The sequence below is a fragment of the Corvus moneduloides genome, chromosome 13 (genome assembly GCF_009650955.1).
Source record: "Corvus moneduloides isolate bCorMon1 chromosome 13, bCorMon1.pri, whole genome shotgun sequence".
Lineage (NCBI taxonomy): Eukaryota > Metazoa > Chordata > Aves > Passeriformes > Corvidae > Corvus > Corvus moneduloides.
The window spans coordinates 8,465,865-8,478,039 of NC_045488.1; the positions used below are offsets into that span (position 1 = coordinate 8,465,865).

The window sequence follows — 12,175 nt, forward strand, 5'->3', positions numbered from 1 at the left end:
TCTCTCTGGGATGTGGATCCATTCCATACTGGATGGCTCAAACATGATGTTGTCTTCCTGTGCAAGCTTTTATTTTTTATTCAGCAGCTGTACAAGGGCTAAAAGCATTTTGTTTCTCTGCTAACATGGTCAGGGGATCTGCTTTTACCTGGAGTTTATCCTGTAGGATTCACCTCCTCCAAATGCTTCCATACCCTCTAAATGTGGTGAACAGGCATGAGGGAAATGTTTTTTCTCACACTGAGAACATCTCAGGGTCACCCATCCACTGCAGTTGTCCGTAGCTCAGTGCTGATGAACACTCCTATGTGCTGGCTGTTCTATCAAGGGATTGATAAAACCCCCTTGAGATTTTTAGTAGCAGCTTTGTGTGGACACTGAATGGTGCTGCAGCATGACCCTGGACCTGATCAGCTTTTCCCCTTTGGACATGTGTTGGTTTCATGCACAGATTCAGTTCTTGCAAACCGAGCTCTTCAATTCTTTGTGTAAAATTATTTTTCCTGTAAATACAATATTATTGATGAAGCCCTCTCTGGAAAGAATTTCCTCTCCAGCTCCTATTTACTCAATTCCCAGGTACAGTGTTATTCTAGGCTCAGATCTTTTGCTTTTATTTGTACTTTCCTCCGTGCAAGAGGTGGCAGGAGCCCAAGCTCTGCCTGAGCCATCTTGCGCACCATAGGCTGAAGGATGCTGTGAAAGATGTCTCTGCTTCTAACCCCAAGTGTGTGCTTTTCATCTGAAAGGCTGTGACCAGAGATGGTGCAAGCTCAGCTGGGATTTTAGCCAGGCACTTGCAGACCAACTTTTACAGCATTGCCTGAGAGGGGCCGAGTAGACATCTGCCTTTTCCTGGACATCCTTGTAGCTGCCCCAGCAGTGGCCTGTTTCCAAAGTGCTGTCACCCACGTTTATTCAATACTTGACATAGTAGAGGCTCTTCAGGAAGCTTCAGGATCCTGTCTGAAGCTTCTGATAACAGCTTGTTGTGCTGTTGACACGGCTGCAGATCCTGTGACTCCCCATATTTCTTTTTTTAGAAGTAGCATTCCAGCTCTCTCTGTTTTTTTTTTTTTAAGCCTCTCTTTCATTAAATTGTGCTGATGACACAGAAAATTGTCAGCTGTCCATTCTTTCCCTAGACAGGGAATATATCTGTATGTATATATATGTACATATGTATGTATAATCAAGGCAAGGGGAGGAAAGGGTCAGGTGTTGCTATGAAAAGAGACTATTAATCTGTGACAGAACTGGTGCTATGGGACGTGAGAGCCTTCCCCTGCACAAAACAAGCCTTTAAAGGGAAGCTCACCAGCCCTTCTCCAGGGGACACCCGCTCCAAGTTTGTTGATTTGGTAATTTGTTCCCCTTATTTCTCAACTTTGATGATGGCTTTTCAACCAAATTTTCACTGATCTAAATGTAGCCCAGTCTCAACTAGTCTGGATTAAATTAGAAAGAAGATTTGTATGAAGTATTGCCTTGAATGCTTTACAAAGAGCTTGATGGCCAGGTCCTGGAAATTATCATAAATTTCTCAAAAATCCTGTGATGGTTTATGCCAGCCAAGCACCTACCTATGTGCATCGAACATCTTTCACTCTTAATAGATGTATCTGAAAAGAAAGAAGTGGAAATTGAGGCAAGAGGAGAGATTAATCCCTTTCTCATCTGTTCTATTAAAATGATGGCCCTTGCAGACCCCACCTGGGTATCACTCTGGTCCATCCTGGGCATAGTTTCACCAGGGACCGTCAAGTCAACCAGCCTGCAGCAAATGAAACCAGCTCTGGTTTTATTCACTAATTTTCTTACTGACCAGGGGCATAGAGCTGAAGGAGTCCTCCTTTGGAGGTGCCTTTGGAGAACTGGTTTCTCTTTGCTCCATGCATGGACATCCAAGCACACACAAGTGGCTTCATCATCCCAAGGCTCCCACTGAGGAGGGGGTTGAAACAGCCACTCCTGACCCACAAATTGATCTTCATCTGTGGGCCCCACAAAGTATGAGAATGAGCAGAACAAGCCTCCCTTGGGTTCATTGGCCTGGTATGAGGCTCACACACACCAAGCAATGTGCAACAAGCAACATTTTATTTTTGTTCTGCCTGGCAGTCAGTTTCAACTCTTCAAAATTCTTCCTTTGCCACAGGAAGCATCGGAGGACTGTGCCTTGAGCACTATATACAATAAGAAAAGTTGGCTTAAATATTGAAGTGTTAACATTTCCTTGGATGTCCCTTATCTCTAGCATTTTTTAAGTTTTCTTCAGCAGTTATTTGATTGATTCTGAGATTTTTGTACTGCTTTGGACCTTTAAATCCTGCTAAGAAATCGCTGTGTCTGGTTTTTAAATATTTGCAATGTGAACATTTCTCCTCACAGGCACAGGTGTGTGTGTGCATACATGTGTGTACACAGAAAAATGGGGTTATGTGCCTCACTGCGAGTCAAACCTGGGAACAAGAGGGTAGCTCTTTCCTCTACAGCATTTAGAAATATTCCATGACCCCTTTCTGCCTTTTGCAGAGTGGATTTTGCTGCAAAACCAGCACTCAGAGAAGGGCTGTGGCCTCAGCATTGCCTTAGGGTCATTTCTCCTTTTCCACCCAGTTCAGCAGTAATGTTTTCAGTCAAGAATGGTGATAGACACAGGGTATCAATCACAGGAGCTCTGATGAACTTCCCAATAATAAAACAGGTAAAGTTCTGTGTTCCAACCAACATGGCTCAGGTAATTTGAGCATCAAGGCATACTGAGCTGATGATTAGCTGCTGCATGGTGCCACCAGGTCAAATAATGGGAGTATAAATTAGAAAAAACTCCACCTGGCCTGGTCAGAACTTTGTCATACAATTCAAGGTGCCGCCTGAGGTGGTAATCAGTGGTCACTGGTGACAAGGTGACTGGTGAGAAGAGGAAGGCAGCAAGAGCTCATGGTATGCCAGGGGCAGACTAAAGAAAAGTCAGGAATAAAAAACCCATACTTTCCAGATCAAAGAGATTACTGAGAGAGAAGGGCTGTTTTTCGCAGCAAAGAGTAGGTTTTCTTCATAAATGGGCCTGAATTGCACCATTATAGAGATGGAGGTGCATTTCTTCCCTTGGGAATCCATGGCTTGTTTGCTAGTGAGGGAAGAGAGATGCAATCTCCTTGGTCCTACCAGTAAATCTATCCCAGATAAAAGCAAATCTGAGTAAATTGGGTGAGGGTTTTGTTTGCTTTTGTGGGGTTGTTTTGTGTGGAAACATGTGCCTTGTTAGGTGGCGTCCATCCACATCACTGCAAGTGCTCCTGGAATCCAAAAGTGTTTACAGGGTAAATTTCAAATGAAGAAAAAATTCCAGTGTCCATTTTAAATTAAGGGACAACTTATGAGACAGATTTTCTGCTACATTTGACCTACCTGCTACAGTCTTGACAATTTTTTTAAAAGCTGTCACCTCAGTACTGTTTCTTAAGTGATAGGAAAGAGGGACTATCCACTCATGTAGGAGTGCCACAAAGAGAGGATTGGGGCAATGGAGGAAAAGAGGCAATTGTACAAGTTATGGCTAAACAGATGATCCAAGCTGGCATCACTGGTGAAAAAGAAACTGAGATACAGCACGAAAGAATGAAATATGTAAAAGAAGAAAGGATATGGGCATCTGGAAAGTGAGGTTAAGAAGTATGACCTTGCTGAAGGATGGAAACAAAAGCAGTGTAAAGGTTATCTGGAGGGTTGGCACAGGACGGTGGGAAAAGTGATTTGTCACTTGGTTTTTGGGATGGGCAGACAGACGGGAGGCTGTGGTGAGGAAGGAGACACAGAAAGGGGCACACAGCAGACCAGGCTGGGCCTCAGAAGGGAGGTGGGGGGAAGGTGACAGGCGGTGCAGGTTGGGGGGAGGTGGGGATGGCTGCCAGCCCGCGTGGTGATGGGGTGGCAATGTCAGTGCTGGTACTGTCAGGGATGGCAGATGACAGGAGTAGGAAATGGGGAATATGGGAGAGGAAAGCACTCTCAGCCCCCACCACTGACACGGGAGGGGTGAGTTCAGCTTCCATCTCTCAGTGTAGTTCCTCAAAATCTGGGGCCATCTGGACACAGTCCTGTCCCTCCTACAAGCTGTCAGCAGCACCGAGGGATTGCTCTGGCAGCCAGGACTCCCTGGCACATCCAAGAGCCTCTGTGCTCATGGCCAGAAGGGCAGATGGCACCGGATCCAGTACAGTGGCTTTGCACCACCTGGTGTCCCCTGTTCGGGGGAGTCCTGCAGAGCCAGGTGAGCCTGGCCCTGGGCACGCTCCTGTCACTCAGCCGGGTGCTGCAGAGCCACAGCGCCACGAAGGGACCCCTTAACACCTTGGAGGATGTGAGCCACGGTGTGAATGTTCGGGATGGCCACGTTTGGTGCTGGCTGGCTGTGTTGTGTCAGGCATCACGAGAGAAACAGCCTGAGATGGGTGACAAAGCAGGAGAGTGAGAACTCGGCTGACACGACGTCTGCAAAGGAACAGATACTTGCAGTGATCAGCGTCTTCAACTCATTTCCTCAGCACTTCCTTTGCCCATAAATTAAAATTTGGGCTGGTGTTTTGAGTTGCTCCTGCAACGGGTATGAGTAAGAGTTGCTGAAAGTATTGGCTGTTCCTGCTCATCCTCACCTGTACATCAGAGATTACTTTATTCAAGAAATGGAAAGCGTTCTTCCTAAGAACAACACTGGTTTATTACAGCAAATCTGATATCTTCAAAGTGAGTGCTTTGGGGTAAGAAAGGGATATGCGTTTTTTAACTTAGAGCTGCAGAAAATAATGCCAAGGATTGCAGCTCTTCATTCTACAAAAAACCAAACCAAATCAAACCCGACAAACAAACACACAAAACTAAAAACTCATGCCAAAAATCAAGGCTCGTAATAAGGACAGTATAAAATTTTGTATTGGAGGAGATGACATGGGAAGCAAGTGGTGACTGCGAATTGGTTAAAGGGTCAGCTCTCCCTGGCTGAGGAGGGCTGGCTGTTTCTCCTGTCACCCCAGGCATTGCCTCCTCATAGAGGTTGTTCCTGGGAGAGGGAAGAGGCTGTGGCTGACTTGTCCAACCCTCAGCTCTAACAAACTCTTCTGGAAGAGGAGACCGTGAGACTTTTAGCTTGAATCCCATATGTGCATGTATTTCTTCTACTGGAAAATAAAAATGCTTAAAAATAAATGACATCTATTTCTGTTAAACTGTGAGACTTCTCCAATCTAGGTGTGACATTCTGGCCAAAACTTTTGAGGCAGAGATCCTCCCAGAAGAAAAGCAAATTAACCCACAGTGAAGATATCCACAGAGTGAAACAGAAAGATAAATAGAAGGTTTGAACACAAGTTTTCTCTGCATGATAAATAGGTTCCTCAAGCATTGATTTATTAGTCATTCAGTAAAGTGGAGGAGAGAGAAAGAGAATAAAAAAGATTCTGGATTGATAAATTTGCAAATATTTTAAATTTATTTTATCATGCAACATGAAAACACATGCAATGAATTCATACATAAACAAATAATGAAATATCTATAAACACACAGATAAGTGTGGACACATAGTGCACTTGTAGAAAGCAGAGCCCAGTTTCCAAAATTGATCTCAGACCACTCTAGACTGCCCAGCTTTTCACTGGGACAGCAGGCACTGTATGATTACACACCCTTCTTTGGGGCTGCACTAACGTGACAATTTGGGAAGTACACGTAAAGGAGTGATCTGAAGTGTGTGACACCAGCCCCTGTGACGGCCTGCCCCAAACTCCCCTTTTAGACAGGGTGAGAAGATAAAACCCTGTAACACTGTAGCCTTGGCACCAGCGCTTTATAGAAAGCTCTCAGCGTGGTGGATGTAGCTCAGGGGAGGGACACATTAGCTGCAAATGTCATTAAAGCAGCTACCAACTTAAAAATGCATAAAATGCAGAAGAAAGGGAGCCATATCAAAACCTGTTAGTGATAAAATTGGAAAGAGAAGCACTGTGTGCCCAGCTGGTTAAATCATGATGGAGGGCAAAATCAAGTGAAAAATAAACAGCAGATTTAGAAGCACACTTGATATATCTGTCAGACTGCAGGAGCTGGTGCCACTAAGGAAGAGATGTCTATAACCACGTCAAAACCGCCCAGTTCTGTTCAGACCTATGCATAATATTTGTGCCCTGCAGGGTCTCAGCCACCCCCACTTGAGCAGTAAGCAAACAGTGACCCTGCTCTACCCTTGCTGTCCCTGCTGACAGGGAGGACTGGACTCAGATTCTCAGACAGATTCATCTTCATAGAATCATGGTGCCGTAGAATCCTAGAATGGTTTGGGTTGGGAGGGACCATAAAGGTCATCTCTTTGCAACCCTCCTGCCACGGGTGGGGACACTTTGCACTATCCCAGGTTGCTCCAAGCCCCATCCAACCTGGTCTTGAACACGTCCAGGGAAGGGGCAGAAACAACTTCTCTATGCCAGGGCCTCACCACCCTGACGAGGAAGAATTTCTTTCTAATAGCTAATCTAAATCTACCCTCTTTCAGCTTAAAACCACTACCACTCATCCTATCACTACAATTCCTAATACCTTGAACATCTATATCCCCTCTAAGGATCTAGAGGCAGTTTTGCAATCAACAGAAGAAGTTTCAGGAGAATGGTATTTTTACCCATTAGGTGACTTCAGTGCTCAACATCCATTGATTTCAACACAGAAGAAGTTTTTAAACTTAAATAAAGTTTTATTTTCCTGATTAGCTCCTATGAACACAGCTTCTGGGTGCCCAGTCTCTCACAAAAAATCAAAGGAATCCTGCCTGCAAAGCAAAAGCACAGTTGTCACTTTAGTTTACTCATGCTTGTCCCAGAAAATGAAAAGAGGCTCTTTCTCACTTTGTTTTTTTTAATGCACTCGTGCAATACAGTTGTGTTTGGAGTTAAACTTCTTATTGTCATGTTGGAAACCCAAACTGTGAATGCAAATCTCCTGATGGCTTAGTACCAGACCTCTGAGTCTCATTGCTGAGACGTCTTTGAAAATTTGGCCTCATTTTGTAGTGACAAAGTGACAGATTCCTCTTGTAAGGAAATTCTGGTGAGCAGAGTGCCTGGAGGTTTGGCTAATTTGCTAGGATTACAATTTGGGTTTTAATGACAGTAGCTTAGTTTTCCCTCAAACCAGCCATCAAAACAGAGCCCTGCTTTTGGAGAAAACCAAATCCATAAAAATACAAAAGTAGGGTTATCCCACCTGACTGATGTTCCAAATCTCCCAGCTAAGCCTGTGTTCCCCTTGTCACATTTCCTCTGCTAGAACCTGGGACTGGTTTTTAATGTTCTTGCATTGCTTTGAGCAGCCAGGATTCTTGGGAAACTCCCTTTCACCCTGTTTATTTCAGCAATTAATTGCGATTTCTCTCCCAGGCTGATCCCAAGCATATACCTTATCTTATCCTTTTAAGCTCTCCTTTAAGGACCTAGTGGGATGGGTGGGATGGTTCACCTTCTCCCATCCTGAACTTGCGTTGCTCTGCCACACAAAAGGGAAGCCTTGAGCCACAATCAAGTCCACCAATTCCTTCACTTGTTCAAAGACACCCTTTTGTGATAGAAATTCTCCTCAAGCCCTTGCCAATTAAGCTCAGTTTAATAACTCTGACCATTTATGTGACATATTTCATCTTGGAAGAGCTAATAAAACCACAAATTACTGTTCACAGTGCTCCCAAGAGGCAGATCATCATCATCACATTCTCACTCCTTTGATAGGGAAACTGAGGCAATTTGGTTTTTAGGACAAGAGAGTGGAGTCTTTGCCAAACTACCCAGGTGAGTTCAGTGCTGTGCAGTCTCCCATGTGGGACAAAAGTCTTCTTCTGCTGGGTATAATGGGAGAATCTCCTGTTTTTCAGGAAGATGCAAAGGTGAAAAGGGGGAGCCAGGCTGTGCAAATGATGTCTGTGTATCTTCCAATTCTCTGCTGGGCATTTGAACTTAAAATGCCAGCAACACTCTTCTCCCTTGTTCTCAAGAGGAAAGCTATATCTGGAGTAGGGCAGCATGCCTTAATTTGAGAAATTTAATGCCTTCGAAACACTACCAAAGTACAATTAGCAAATAAAAAAAACCCCCAGAATTCAAGGCAGGAGACCTGAGTATGTAGTTCAAACATCAAAGGAATATTACCTGTGCTTTCATCTCCCTTTCCTCTTGTGAGTCAAAGATACAACATATTACTGCATATTCTAAGCATTTTCTATTCTGAAAGATTAAATGCCAGTGTAATTACCCCAATGGTAATTTCTGTTGTGCTCTTCCAGGCTGGTACTTCAGCAGAGTCGCCCAGTTTTCACTTGATTATCTCCATCTCTGCCTTTGATAGGTTTGTCTTCAATTCACTCTGGATTTGAACTGGTCCACATTCCCTGAAAATCTGCTTTGAATGCTGTCAAACGAGGTATGGTACTGTCTTTTGCGGGGCATTTTTGATGTCCTATTTTCACCTGGTTCCCCCATCCTCCTTCCCGAGTGCAGGATCACCTGGTTGCACCTAGACCCACAGTTCAGAGCAATCTGTAGTGTAACTACCTGGAACAGAACATAACTTTTACCTTTTTCTTTTTTTTCCCATCTTTCTTTCTTTAGAATGAACTTTGCAGTTGAGGATTATTGACAAATCTGCTTGAAAAAGATGCGTGAAGAACATCCTTTATGGTCCATCTTGTGGTAAAACGTGGGTATTTCTTTGCTCATTTGAATGTCAGTGGATTATTTATGCTGGTGCAATGTTTTCAAGAGATAAAATACTCCCCACTGTGCTACATGCAAATCTCTGCAATGTAAACATAAATAGTTGTTGCACATGCATAACCAAAGACATTTTTTATAATTATTGTTGGATAGTTCAGTCCTCTAATAGCATCATCTGGTGTAAATCAGTGTAGCTCTACTGAAGCCTGCAAAGCCCCTACCAATTTGTACCAGATGGGGCTCAAACTCTTCACTCTAAGTTTAGTCCTTGAAAAAAAAAGAGAGAGAAAAAACCTGGTAGTCCTTGAAAATGAAGTTCTTTGTTCTTTCATGGGGAGCTGGTAGGGCAAGAGTGGCAGGGAATTTTCTTGATCCATACTCAGCCGCTATCTAGGGAGAACATTTCTGCCATGAGGGAAAGCAGGAGGTTCTGTGCCAAGTGAGTTCTTGGCCTCTCTGCTCAGACTACTGCAAAGATTTGCCAGATAATGTCATTTATAATGTGAACTCATCTCTGCCAAGATTTGGACCAAGACCACCAGCCCTTTAGCACGGGCCAGCAGACACTGCCAGATGCTAAGAATTTTCAGTCGTTCACAACCTGTGCTGCATTTTTAGACACCTAAAGGTAAAGGACTGGAAATCTGGTTTTCTGTCCCCAGAGCGATCTTGTTTCACTGTCATTCAGCATTATCTTTTCTCCAACATTATTCGCAGCACAAAGAACTTTGTAAAGCTACTTTGACACCTGATTTGACTCCAGCTGAAGAAAACAACCTCAATCTCATCCTTCTGGTGCTGTGTAGAAAACTGTGCTCTGAGTTAATATAAAACACAACAATCAGTAGCATCTATTTTCACATATTAATTTAGACTACATTACCCAAATAGGTACTAGTGGAAGCTGCCCATGCGGAGTTTAATGCTATAAATACACATTTATTTCCAAATCATCAACAGTGTATTAACTGCTGTACACAGTGTTTTATCAACCGACACGAAGTTAACTTTGCTTGCATAAAAAGAGGTGGAAAATTAAGAGTTTGCTCCCCTTCCTTTGAATACTGATAGCAAAAATACCCACTAAATACTGAATATTACCTATTAATAATAGACTGGAGGAGAGAGTTTTGACAGAAGTGAAGAATACACACATACACACACTATATATGTACCCACCTTTCAAACAACTAAAAGTCTGCATTACTGTGATCAGCTCTTTCAGGTTTACCTGTTGGATTTTTTCCCCCGTGTTCTCTATTTTTCGACAAGATCCTCCAAAAGAGTTGCTGTTTTTCTTGTGTAGGCTTGACATGGACATAAACTTTTTTGCAAGAAGCCTGAGCTACTGCTAGCAGCTCCTGAAGAGCTCCAAGTCCGACGTGGGTTTAATTTGTGGTGAGTGCCATGGCAGAACTGTCTAACAATATAAGTCTGTTGGACATGTCGTCTGGGCTGTCACGTTCAATTTGCACATGACCTCCTGGCCAAAAAATGGGAAAGAAGTGGTAGAATGTGGGACTGAAAGCTTATATTATTGCTTTGACAGCTTCACTCATCTAGAAGTAATGCAAAATGCAATTTATATTTATACTCTCTGACCTTCTGTACAGAGAGTGAAACTATCTAATGATGGGCCATGGTAGCAGAGAAAGAAACAGATCTCAATACAGCTGGAATTTGTCTACATTTTTTGCTTTTCAACCATTCAATTACAGTCAAAAGATAAATGAAACATGAAGAGTGCCTTGGTTAGGTAGTGACACAATTATTTTATAGTGAGTAGGTTCTGGCTTTGAGCCTTGGCAAAGGTTGCCATGCATGCCTTGTTTCACTAGATACAGATAATCTGCCTGCTCCCACCGGACAAATCCCCTCTGCTTGGAGGTGTGTCCTTCTGCCCATCACAGGAGGAGAAGAAAGACACCAGCAACTCAGTACCACTCTTCCCCTGCATTTCAATATCCTCCAGAAAGGCTGATGCTCTAATCCTATTAACCACGATAAATCAAGTCAGGCCCAATTGTAAACGGGACGTGAAGCATTTCTGTGGAAAATAGGCAGAAAGGAAGAATGTGCCACGTTCTTCTCATCTGAGGAGCAGCACATGGGTTTGTGTCCTCCCAGGGAAAAGAAATAAATCCATCAGCCTTTGATTCTGACAGGATCCACCAGGTAACACCTGAAGATCCTTAACAACACATCTCAGAGCTGATATTGTACTGCCACAGCTCAGCATCCTTCAGAGGAGTTGACTGCAGCCACGACTGTTCAGAGCAGCACAATTTGGCTCAAAAATTCAGCCTCCAGCTGCACCTGTTTCTCCCTTCTCATTCAAACAAGATACAGGATTTTCAGGGAAAGTTACTTGCAGGAACGAGCATTAAGGGAAGATAGCAAACACGGAAAACAGAAGTGTGGGATTTATGCATCTCAGTGTATTTTGGACAGCTGCATCATTTTGAACTCATCTCTTCACTCCATTGATCCATTCTGCTTTAAATAGGAGTCGATCCAAAGTCCACTGACCTTAGTAGTGAGAGTTTCATAAATGGTTGGCGGCTGTGAAACAGGTTTAGAAATTAGGTGTTCATATAAACCAGTCACTCCTTTTCTTTTCTGTTATAATTGTTTTGTTCTGGTTTGCCATGTTTTGCTCTTGTACAGTGAACTAATAAAAAAAAATATCATTGGATGAAGATTTCAACTGATATCCAATTTTCTCCATGGAATTCTTTTTTAAAAAGATACATGTTGACAATAATAAACCGTGAAACTGATGGTCACTATACAGTTAATATGTCAGAAAAGAATAAAAATGTGGAAACAGAGACTATGAGAAGGTCATGTTTCATAAATAAATACGAAAAGATGAGATAACTAAGACAAAGTAGTTCAGTGACGAGAGACTGAGTGAAGATTAATATGTAATTCATCTTTCTTTTGGTTTGTTTCTCAGTGAGAAAGAGCAGTTTGTCCAAACTGTTAGTTATCCTACAGGTTAAAAAATTCTTGCTTCTGCACCTTTTGGAGCAGAATATGATTATTTTTATTAAATTATCAGTAAACTTGGTATCTAGCTGATTTTGTAGCTTCTTCCCCTGGTCCCTGCAGGCTGGTGCACACTCCTGGCTTTCCAGAGTGTAATATTTCAGCCCATAGGTTTAAGCCATGGGCCACACGTGAGGACTGGGACCCCTGGGGTGACTCTCTGGAGGCGAGGGGCAGCTCTGAGGGTGACCACAGCTGTGTGAGGGGCACTTTGCAGCATGAACCTCGCAGTTGGTGCTCATGGTTTAATGAATACCCACCTCCCCGGGGCTCCTCCAGCCACAGAGCACTGCAGCCTGACTGGGGGGATCTAACCAGGGGATCTGCTTCCCTTTTGTTCTTTTTTTCCCAAGTGGACAGCTAGAATA

General features: G+C 43.3%; 2 long non-coding RNA genes across 2 annotated transcripts; one reads left to right on the forward strand and one right to left on the reverse strand.

Moving 5' to 3' along the window:
- Nucleotides 1–3,926: 3,926 nt before the first annotated feature.
- Nucleotides 3,927–11,587, forward strand: LOC116450513. The gene is made up of 3 exons (XR_004242812.1): nucleotides 3,927–8,463; nucleotides 8,652–8,739; nucleotides 9,973–11,587. It is a non-coding gene; the product is annotated as an uncharacterized LOC116450513 (long non-coding RNA).
- Nucleotides 8,271–10,019, reverse strand: LOC116450514. The gene is made up of 2 exons (XR_004242813.1): nucleotides 9,936–10,019; nucleotides 8,271–8,838 (listed from the first exon to the last, which is right to left on the reverse strand). It is a non-coding gene; the product is annotated as an uncharacterized LOC116450514 (long non-coding RNA).
- Nucleotides 11,588–12,175: the final 588 nt, after the last annotated feature.